The sequence below is a fragment of the Hyla sarda genome, chromosome 9 (genome assembly GCF_029499605.1).
Source record: "Hyla sarda isolate aHylSar1 chromosome 9, aHylSar1.hap1, whole genome shotgun sequence".
Taxonomy (NCBI): domain Eukaryota; kingdom Metazoa; phylum Chordata; class Amphibia; order Anura; family Hylidae; genus Hyla; species Hyla sarda.
This window is the reverse complement of record NC_079197.1, coordinates 146846125-146858213: the sequence shown is the minus strand read 5'-3', so window position 1 is coordinate 146858213 and position 12089 is coordinate 146846125. Positions and strand designations below refer to the sequence as shown.

Sequence of the window (12089 nt, the reverse complement as noted above, 5' to 3'; positions counted from 1 at the left end):
TTTCATACATTGTCATGGTCTCATTCCTGTGCTACAACAGCCTCATCTAGTGGGACACTACATATGGAAATGCTGGTCCTTAAGGGTGAGGAATTCTTTTGTTAGCTGAATTCAGGCAAATAGATGAGGACCGTGAATGAATGAACCCTGCTAAAAACAAACAAAAAAAATTTCACAATAGGCACTTAAAGTGGATTTTTTTAAACCAGGCAGAACAGGAGCTCAAGTACATGTGATGTTATTAATGCTAGTAAATAAATGGTAGTTGCATCATTTACTTTAATGTAGAGGAAATGCCAACCATGGTACATACATATAAAATGTTTACAAAATTCTTGGACATCAATGTCCTTGGAAGATGAATAGCTGGAAATCTAAAATCATAGAAAATACGTCAATGAGTCAGTATGTGCCAAGTGAGTTACAAATACAAAACAAAATCTATATCCAAGCTGGTACTTAGTAAACAAGATACAGCAGTCGACACTTCAACACCCTTCTTTAGCTATATTCCACTCGGACACTGGGTTAGCGCACTGCAGGTTTCCTCCCGGGGAACCGTGAAACACTGGAGCTGCACCTGCTGCGGTGCAGAAAGCCCACGAATAGGAAGAAGTAAATACAAATCCAACAAAGAAGAAATAATGGGCCGCACTCACCAGCTTAAGAAGTGCAAACAGTGCTTGATTCTTTATTTTCAGAGGTGCATCACATCAATTAGCAGGACATCTCACAAGAGCTTCAGCATGAAAATGGGTGACAGCTGATTTTATTTCCATCATTTACACTTTCAAAATAACAGAAAACCAAACAATGGCATCTGCAAAAGTTTGGGCACCCTGCAGAGTTAATATCTTGTACTGCCCCCTTTGGCAAGTATCACAGCTTGTAAATGCTTTTTGGAGCCAACCAAGAGTCTTTCAATTCTTGTTTGAGGTATCTTTGCCCAGTCTTCCAGTTCTTTGAGATTTCTGGGCTGTCTGTCACGCACTGCTCTTTTAAGGTCAATCCATAGATTTTCAATTATGTTGAGGTCCGGAGATTGTGAAGCCCATTGCAAAACCTCCAGTTTGCGCCTCTTGATGTAATCCCCGTGGATTTCGAGGTGTGTTTAGGATCATTATCCATTTGTAGAAGCCATCCTCTCTTTAACTTCAGCTTTTGGCAGATGGCATCAAGTTAGCATAAAAAATTTGTTGAAATTTTATTGAATCAATTTTTCCTTCTACTCATGAGATGTTCCCTGTGCCACTAGCTGCAATACAACCCCAAAGCATGATTGAGCCACCCCCATACTTAACAGTTGGACAGAGGTTCTTTTCATTAAATTCGGTTCCCCTTCTTCTCCAAACGTACCTTTGCTCATTCCAGACAAAAAGTTCAATTTTAACCTCATCGGTCCCCAGAACTTGTTTCCAAAATGCATCAGGCTTGTCTATATGTTCATTTGCAAAGTTCAAACGCTGATTTTTGTAGTGAGGAGGTAGAAGAGGTTTTCTTCTGATGACTCTTCCATGAAGACCATATTTGCACAAGTATCTCTTTATAGTGGAATAGTGTACCACAACTCCAGTGTCTGCCAGATCTTTCTGGAGGGATTGCACAGTCAAACGTGGGTTTTAAATTGTTTTTGTGATAGCCTGGGGGAGTAGGGTATGGGGAGTGTAGCTGTGCGGTGACAAAAAGGGTGCTTGTTAACTCTTGCTATTTGTGACGCCAGGGTGAGGGCTCCTCATTAATGCTTGTCCTACCGCCACCCTTCCCAAGAGCGATTGGGAGGTAGATAATAATGAAATGTCCACAACCAGACAGTTGTAACTTTTACTGAAGATTTTATGCAAGCTTCATAACCGGAACAGTTGCTATACATGCAAGCTTTCTTTGGAGATTGACAAAGGTTGGGACTTTAGCAATTTAGAGTCTTTAAGACAATATGCGCTGTTCCACTTAAGTTAGAGGATTTATTTGCGGTCCAGTAGTCACGCTAGCTTTAGCGGGGATTAGTTTAGAACTCACGGTTTAGTTCCGCTGAGGTCGTTAGGTTTTCAGGCCTAGCGTGTCTTTGCAAGTTGCGCAGATCCGTCCTGCTAGTCCGGCATCCAAGAGAGCAGCAACCCAAGAGAGCGATAATTGGCTACAGCTCCCTTATATGAGCAGGGGCTGGACTAGTGCTAATTGGTCCAATATTTGTGTCAATCACCATTACAAAGGATTACGTGACCCAAGGACCTCCAACATACCATAGAGGATATTAGCATGGTCACATGACCTAAGGTCCTGCGATGCTAAACAAGGTAAGTACTATACATTATAATAAACACACATTATTACTAAATATGTACATATATTAAGACAGTAGAATTAGAGGAGAGGAGAGGCGACTAGGGGCTGTCCCACCTGGGGGACCCTACCTGGACATAGTTACTCTGACTTTGGGGACCACCACACTAGGTACGGTATGCAATACAGTACCGGGACACCACATTTTTCTCACAATCCTGTGAGCTGTTCCGTCTGACATTTTTCTTGGTCTTCCAGATCTTGCTTTAACTTCCACTGTTCCTGATGACTGCCATTTCTTAATTACATTCCGAACAGAGGATATTGACATCTGAAAACGTTTTGCTATCTTCTTATAGCCTTCTCCAGCTTTTTGAGCGTCAACTATTTTCAGTTTCAGATTTCTAGACAACTGCCCCTTGTTGGGGCAAGGTCAGATGAGTCTGGGCATTTAAAACCTTTGAGATTGACATCACCTGGTGTTCCCAGATGATGATTGAGAACAATCCATGACACTGGCAGGTCTCAGCTTTGCAAAGGGGGAAGTGCATGCTATAAATTCTGCAGGGTGCCCAAACTTTTGCAGACTGTATTTTTTTGTTTTCTGTTATTTTGAAAGTGTAAATGATGGAAATAAAATCTAACTTTTGTTGACATATTATAAGAATGTCTAATCTGTAATTTGATGCCTTTTGGAGTTTTTTTTCCATCTTTCCTTGGCTTCTTTATGCACATTAATACAAATTTTTACCTGGGGTGCCCAAACTTTTGGTCCCCACTGTAAGGTGCTAGTTACTGGGGAAAATCCCCAACCATAAAGCAGCCTATACAAAGAAAGTGCAAGTACAGAGAATGGTGTAGTTATACAATAGAGGCTGACTATAGAGAAGCACAGTTGATCATAATAGTAAGGAAATACTTACCAAAGTACTGCAAGTCCCGGGATGCCGCCACCCCAACATGTGTTTCAGTCCAAAGACCTTTGTCTGTGGCTTCTCTAAAAAGATCTAAAACACAACCTGCAAAACATATGCGACATTACAGGTTATGAATACTAGATTTATGGGAACAGAATATTGATCCAGGGATTTATTCTGGTGCCATATTGGGGTCCAGAAGGAATGTTTCCTATGTCATGGGGCGATTGACATCCGCCTCATGGGGGGGGGGGGGGTGCCTTCCTCTGGATCAAAACAGTAGGGTTTTAGGTTGAACTCGATGGACCTGTTAATTCAGTTGCAGCAAGTCTATACCTCCTTGCAAGAGTTATTAGTGGAAAACTGGAAACTTTTAGACTCTACACTCCACTTTAGCCCATGTCAGATGGTTAGTGGCCTAGAGAGCTTACATTACTGTACATTACAATTCTGCTGCATGCCATAGGATCCAGTCAATGACTGCAGGAAGACACAACCTTTATATTACAGCTGAGCTCTTATAGTTCAGTCCTGTCTGCTCCAGTGCATTGGGGAAGATTGCACAATAAGCTATGGACATACAAGTAATAGCTCAAGACTTTTTTTTTCTGATTAACCCCTTAAGGTCGTGCTTCGTCCTTGTGCCTTGATACTTGGCGAACCAGTATGTACATTTATGTCCTGGGCGTCATGCCGACTATGAGAGGAGCCGCTCTTACTTCATAGACCGTGAGTGTTGGCTGCTATCAGCAGTTGTGCACTCCCAGCCAGTGACAGACAACAGAGATCTTGTCGTCATCCATCATTTACCCTTTAAGTGCCATGATCAATAACCATCACGGCACTTAAGCGCATTGATGTCCTTGCACGCTGATCGTTTGAGTCAATAAAGTTTTCCTTCTATTGCATTGTTTGAGCTGGACATAGTTTTTCTGATATTTTATATAGTCCAAAAAGTCTTACTTTAAAAAAAAAAGATACATCTGGTCTAGCACAAAGTTGACTCCCATTTGTTGTATTAAATAGAGATTGTGGTATAGTAGATAGTAGTAGATATACTACCTACAGTGGTAGGGAGCCACGCTGCTGGCTACTGGCGCTGAGAGCACCAGTAGCCAGCAGCGTAGCTCCCTACCACTGTAGGTTGCGCTCATGCCCGCACTGAACACCGGACATCTAAACCAATGTAATGGTTTAACATCCTAATATTTCAGTCTATTGTCTGGCTGTGTCGGCAGTGGCATAAGACCCACTAAGTGAATTCTATGCTTTGTGAAACCTTTTATACTGATGTACATAACTTTTTGTTCAGTGTGCCAATGCTATTCCCCTGAGGAAACTGCTTTACGCAGTGGAAACACGTTGGGCATTGTACAGTTGGCACAACTGGCATCTTTATATATATTTAGTTTACTTGGGTCACATTTTTTTGGGTGTTTTTTTAACCATAAAGATTAAAAGTTAAGTTTTAAGAGCACTTCCCATGGGTTTTGTATCCCCTATTTCATTTTCCTATTTGTTGTAGCCATGTAGTCATGCATTTACTCCTGTAAGGCTCTCTTGTTAGAGGATTTGTGTTCTAGCCTCGCAGCACAATCATCGTATTCCTACAGAACCTGTTAGCTTTGCCTGCGCAAATTCTTATCTATTTAATACAATATAATTGGGGCGGTATAGTCGGTTTTAATGCACTCTCATAAAAGGAAATGTGCAGATTTACTCTTGGCCTATAATTTGTCTCTCTTAGCTGTATTACATTTTTTTCTCGCCGTACTGTTTGACCCAAGCCAGTTAAGCTGTGATCCTATTAAAATGTGTTTAGTTTTTCTCTGATCTGATAAGACCTTCTTACTTTCTTGCTTCAGTCCCAGAATTCCCCCTCCCCCCCCAAAAAAAATAAAGTTTAATAAAAAAATAAAATGTATAAACATAGTAGTCTCCATGTTAGTATGGAATATCCTACTTGGCGTTTTCCACCTGTTGGTGAATCATCTTTACAGTCACCCACTGTCTATGAGTATACATGTAAGTCTAAAATCTTTTCTATGGAAACACAAAATCATCTTGGCATTCGGGCAGCAGAATCATACATTTGTAAATGTTTTGTGAAAGGCTTCTGCAGGATGCTGGCTGAGAGTAAGTATCTTAATGGTTTCCCCAGGGGTGTAGCTAAAGAGACTGCCTGGGCACATATAGTGGGTGCGCGGTGAGGAGGGGGACACCAGGGCAGGCTCATGGATTGGGCTTCTTCTATTCTTGATTTATTTGTATTACAATGAAGTGAAGGGACACCAAATTGAATCTTACAGGAAGCTTAGCTCCATACTTGGGTTGCCCCAGTGGAGGTTGGCCACTTAGTACTTCTGTATTAGTAGGACTAGCCTATACAGGGCTCCACATGCATTACAGTATTAGTGGTGTGCAAGACAACCCAAGACCACATTGCCCCATTTATCATAATGGCGAAGGAGAAACTTGAATGGACCCCTTTGTTCGAAAATGTGTGAATAGAATCACATCAGTCGGTATCAGAAGAAGCATCAGATGTGTAACATCAAGCTCCCGTTCCTCATTGCAAAATCTATGTCCAGCTGCCACCTACCATGTGCAGTTTATATTACTGGCGTTGGTGTTTTTTTTTTTTTTTATGTGGCTTTTGGGCCCTACCAGGGTCCAGGTGCAACTATTAACACCTCACCCTATTGCGAAGGGCTCAAAAAATGATTTATCCAAGGGATGAAAATTTAGCATTGCCTTTTCTATATGATGCTGTGAATCCTTCAAAGTCTCTGCGATATATATTTCTTTGTCTTTTTAACTAAAGGATGTTCTTTCTTTCTTTTCCAGGCACCACTGCATACCTGCTTGAGCGAACAAGTGTTCAAAGAACTGAATAATACAGGTAAGTGCCATGACCTGAAAGAATACTGAAGTTTTAATAGCATACTTATGGAACCCTCGTAAGGCTTTACATGTTGGCTCAGTTCCTGCAGTAGGACACAGAGACTTTTTCACTTGGTGAAATGTTTCGTCATACATTTAATTGGAAGACCATTCTGTACATGGACAGTCCGGGTCTGCAAGAGTAGATATTGTTATCTGTTGTATTCCATAGGGAACCAGATCAGAGAATCACCTCTATGATGGCTATATGCTTAACCAGGTCACATATGTGATGCCATCGTAAGACAACCCCCTTTAACTCTTTCCATACCAAGGACTATGTGGGGGCAGTGGGGGCAGTGGGGAATAAGCAGAGAGAAGGATCTGTGATCTTTCTCCTGTCCAACCATGTCACTGTGTCATCAGTTGACCCCAGGACTAGGAGGAAGGGTAACATGGACTTTTGTTCATTCCTTATTAATTACAGTGCATACCCTCTCTCAGTACTATATGCATCGCTGCACCAAGCTTGGCAAATGTCTTGATGCACAGGGGTCTGAATAGCTGGTGCACTGTGCCTAACATGATGTGGCTCCACCACACACAAGTTGGTAATCCTTAATATAATTTGCATGCAAAAAGTGGTTGGCGCATTTCTGCTTTTTTTGTTACTTCTTCATCACACACAACAGTGAATGTAGATAGAAATGAACTAATTTTGTTCATATCAGGAGTTGGCATGTTTATACTAGAGTATGCATTTAGGTTGCAAAATAGATTTTTTGTTCCAGTATTATTTTTGCTTATAATCCCTCTTTAATACAAAATTGTGTAAAGGTAGACACATGTATAGATTATTAAATTGTTGCATGCTGTGTGCTCTTTTCTATGTAAATTTTGGTAACGTAGTACCTGCAGTATACCTGCGGTATGCAGTCTATAGTTTTACCGCATTCGTAAATACCCACCAAATATTGCATATGACACTTGGTTCAGTGTTTTTGAGAGCACACACTCTTGTTGATGTAGATGATGGTTGTATACCTGAATTTTATTTGTACATGTGTGATATTGTCCTGGTTACCAAGGTAAAAAATTGTCCAGGCAGTGAAAGGGTTAGTTTTAGGGGACATCTACATGTATCATAGTTGCTGCTGATTTGAAAATCCACTTAAAATTCATTTTGCGGTGCAGATGTGAGATCCACAGAATGTAAATTGGTGTTGCAAACATTCTGCAGATTTTTTGTGGATTTTACCCTCTGTCTTCTATGAGGAAGTCAACATCATGCTGCTGTTTTTTTGCTGTGAAAACTTCACAGCATTTCTGCAATTTGTGGCCATAGCCTTCAAATTGTGTACAAACTTGACATCTAAAATGTATTTATTTAAATGGGCACAGTAGCTTCAAAATGTTTTCTATGTTGTACATCTTGGCAAAACATTAACCTTTCCAATATACTTCATAAAAAATGTCATTCTTATAGAAATTATTACCCTATACCATCAAAAATATAAACCTGTCCAGCAGCAGCATCATCTCCGTCCCGGCTGAAGCACAGACTGGTATGAAGTCCAATAAGTGCAGGTGAGACTAGCACTCATCTGTGCTTACTCCTGTCCTATCAGACTGCAGCATGAAAACAAAGAACAGGGGGTTACAGAGCAGCCTGTAGTAATTGGATGAGGAAACTCTGCACTGCACAGCAGACTCAAGGAGGAAGTGAACGCATAATGAGTGAGGGCGGGCTCAGGGCTTGCCTTTAACATGTCCCCCCCTGAGCAGTGGATGTCAAAGTAAGTAAGCAACAGAAAAGATCTATTTGTGAGCTAAATGCAGAAGCTATACACATAAATAAAGACGAGAAAAGCACCTGCATGACCTAGTGAGTAACATATATAAGCATAATTTTTTTCTGTGATATGACAGAAAAAAATTATGCTTATATATGTTACTCACTAGGTACCCCCCCCCCTCTATGCACCATCTCCCATCCTGTATATGTAATACGTGAGCATTATTGGATAAAGGAAAGAAGATAAAAGAACACGGTGAGTGCCGACTTCAGTTTTTCTACGTATTGAATTCTGCCTTTGCACTCCTATTCGTCTGAGCACCACACCGTTCTTCATAATAAGAGTAAGCTGCATTCCAGATTGAGCACCACACCTTCTTCATAATAAGAGTAAACTGCATTCCAGATTGAGCACCAAACCGTTCTTCATAATAAGAGTAAGCTGCATTCCAGATTGAGCACCACACCGTTCTTCATAATAAGAAAAACTGCATTCCAGATTGAGCACCAAACCGTTCTTCATAATAAGAGTAAGCTGCATTCCAGATTGAGCACCACACCGTTCATCATAATAAGAGTAAGCTGCATTCCAGATTGAGCACCACACCGTTCTTCATAATAAGAGTAAGCTGCATTCCAGATTGAGCACCACACCGTTCTTCATAATAAGAGAAACTGCATTCCAGATTGAGCACCAAACCGTTCTTCATAATAAGAGTAAGCTGCATTCCAGATTGAGCACCACACCGTTCTTCATAATAAGAAAAACTGCATTCCAGATTGAGCACCAAACCGTTCTTCATAATAAGAGTAAGCTGCATTCCAGATTGAGCACCACACCGTTCATCATAATAAGAGTAAGCTGCATTCCAGATTGAGCACCACACCGTTCTTCATAATAAGAGTAAGCTGCATTCCAGATTGAGCACCACACCGTTCATCATAATAAGAGTAAGCTGCATTCCAGATTGAGCACCAAACCGTTCTTCATAATAAGAGTAAGCTGCATTCCAGATTGAGCACCACACCGTTCTTCATAATAAGAGTAAGCTGCATTCCAGATTGAGCACCACACCGTTCTTCATAATAAGAGAAACTGCATTCCAGATTGAGCACCAAACCGTTCTTCATAATAAGAGTAAGCTGCATTCCAGATTGAGCACCACACCGTTCTTCATAATAAGAAAAACTGCATTCCAGATTGAGCACCAAACCGTTCTTCATAATAAGAGTAAGCTGCATTCCAGATTGAGCACCACACCGTTCATCATAATAAGAGTAAGCTGCATTCCAGATTGAGCACCAAACCGTTCTTCATAATAAGAGTAAGCTGCATTCCAGATTGAGCACCACACCGTTCATCATAATAAGAGTAAGCTGCATTCCAGATTGAGCACCAAACCGTTCTTCATAATAAGAGTAAGCTGCATTCCAGATTGAGCACCACACCGTTCTTCATAATAAGAGTAAGCTGCATTCCAGATTGAGCACCACACCGTTCATCATAATAAGAGTAAGCTGCATTCCAGATTGAGCACCACACCGTTCTTCATAATAAGAGTAACCTGCATTCCAGATTGAGCACCACACCGTTCTTCATAATAAGAGTAAGCTGCATTCCAGATTGAGCACCACACCTTCTTCATAATAAGAGTAAGCTGCATTCCAGATTGAGCACCAAACCGTTCTTCATAATAAGAGAAACTGCATTCCAGATTGAGCACCACACCGTTCTTCATAATAAGAGTAAGCTGCATTCCAGATTGAGCACCACACCGTTCTTCATAATAAGAGTAAGCTGCATTCCAGATTGAGCACCACACCGTTCCTCATAATAAGAGTAAACTGCATTCCAGATTGAGCACCACACCGTTCTTCATAATAAGAGTAAGCTGCATTCCAGATTGAGCACCACACCTTCTTCATAATTAGAGTAAGCTGCATTCCAGATTGAGCACCACACCGTTCTTCATAATAAGAGTAAGCTGCATTCCAGATTGAGCACCAAACCGTTCTTCATAATAAGAGAAACTGCATTCCAGATTGAGCACCACACCGTTCTTCATAATAAGAGTAAGCTGCATTCCAGATTGAGCACCACACCTTCTTCATAATAAGAGTAAACTGCATTCCAGATTGAGCACCACACCTTCTTCATAATAAGAGTAACCTGCATTTCAGATTGAGCACCACACCGTTCTTCATAATAAGAGTAAGCTGTATTCCAGATTGAGCACCACACCGTTCTTCATAATAAGAGTAAGCTGCATTCCAGATTGAGCACCACACCGTTCTTCATAATAAGAGTAAGCTGCATTTCAGATTGAGCACCACACCGTTCTTCATAATAAGAGTAAGCTGTATTCCAGATTGAGCACCACACCTTCTTCATAATAAGAGTAAGCTGCATTCCAGATTGAGCACCACACCGTTCTTCATAATAAGAGTAAGCTGCATTTCAGATTGAGCACCACACCGTTCTTCATAATAAGAGTAAGCTGCATTCCAGATTGAGCACCACACCGTTCTTCATAATAAGAGTAACCTGCATTCCAGATTGAGCACCACACCGTTCTTCATAATAAGAGTAACCTGTATTTCAGATTGAGCACCACACCGTTCTTCATAATAAGAGTAAGCTGCATTCCAGATTGAGCACCCCACCGTTCTTCATAATAAGAGTAAGCTGTATTTCAGATTGAGCACCACACCTTCTTCATAATAAGAGTAAGCTGCATTCCAGATTGAGCACCACACCGTTCTTCATAATAAGAGTAAGCTGTATTCCAGATTGATTCCAGACACACCTTCTTCATGCTTACAGTGCCGGGCTAATCCCTCTACAAGAAACACTTTAAGGCAGCACTGCACACTATCGGCGAACACGGCCCCTCTCTCCTTTGGAGCTCACCATCTATATAATACAATCAAGGCATAGAGTGATTTTTTTTGTAGGCAATTACAGAGACAAGTGCACTATCATGATGAGTAGGCGGCCTTCGTCAGATGAAGAAGTGGTGTATTAGCATTTTGTTAATTTATAATGTGCTTATGAGCATAATGTTTATCTTCTTAATTTGTGGTATTTCGTGCACATGCACATATCATAGCTGTTGACCGAACACTTATTCAGCAGACAGTCTCTACCAATCCCCTCTACGACTGAGAGCTTTTAAGTTTTAAATAAAGAAAGGGGGGTAAGCTTGGGTCAGACTCCTTTCATGGCAGCTTTTTTCCCTGAGAACAGGGCAATTTAGATAGAGCATCCCCAATCCTTCTCTTCCCAATATCATCTGTCAGAGAAAAGTCAGGAGGCCCTCATATACATGTTAGGGGGTCATCCCTAATATTTGATTTCTTTCATATTCGGGAGTCAACACTTTCTGTTTGATTTCTTTCATTGTCTTCTGCTTCCACCTAATGTTTATCTATCATTGTCTTCCAATTCTTCCCATGTCACTGTGTATTATAGAGATGAAACCTATAGTACCTATCAAAGCTTCTATTTAAATGGAGATTATCTAGACAGGGGTATGAAATTGCAGAGTATCCTTAAAGTGTACCTGTTGTTTTAAGAAACTACCCTAGTTTCTTGTTACGCAATGTGCAGCTCTAACTTACCCACAGCCACTTTCCCTTCATACTTGAGTATCCTCCCTAACCGTCGGAACCTAAACTGGTTGGCGATCCCTGTACTGAGTGAGCAGCGCATGGGCATAACAAGGTTCAAAACAATAAACAACACAGTACAGATGTCAGGGAAGCAACTCAGGGTACAAAGAGTTGAAAGTCACAGAAAAAGATAAAAAAAATACAGGGGGGAACAACAGACAAATAGATAGAGAGAAGTCTAACAAGCCAGGTCCAAACAGAGATAGCTTCAAAGGTACCAAATCAGAGAATAAACTTGGAACAAGCGGAAGTCAAAATAAACACAATAGAAAAAGTTAGGAGCAGCATATGAGCTAGTGCAGACAAATTCAAACACAAGCAAGGAATGACAGGCTGGCTGAAGAATTAGATTTACCCGAGGAGGGTATGGACATAAGACAAGAAATGATTGGTCCGGGCGTCGTCACAGCAATGCAGGATGCTTCTGCCAAATACCAGAAAACGTAACTCTTCCTTCCAGAATCAGGTCGAGTCATGACACTTTTATGATGTCTCCCATACACTGCACACACATTCTCAGGAGCAGCCACATGGAGGACATT

At 41.0% G+C, this 12089-nt stretch overlaps 1 protein-coding gene across 3 annotated transcripts in view; it reads left to right on the top strand.

Moving 5' to 3' along the window:
- LOC130290337 (leucine-rich repeat and fibronectin type III domain-containing protein 1-like protein) overlaps positions 1–12089 on the top strand; it is a 693710-nt gene that overhangs the window by 454178 nt on the left and 227443 nt on the right. For all 3 annotated transcript variants that reach the window (XM_056537836.1, XM_056537835.1, XM_056537838.1), the window contains one exon: positions 6045–6099. The gene's annotated coding sequence lies outside the window, so the exon portion shown is untranslated. The remainder of the gene's footprint in view (positions 1–6044; positions 6100–12089) is intronic.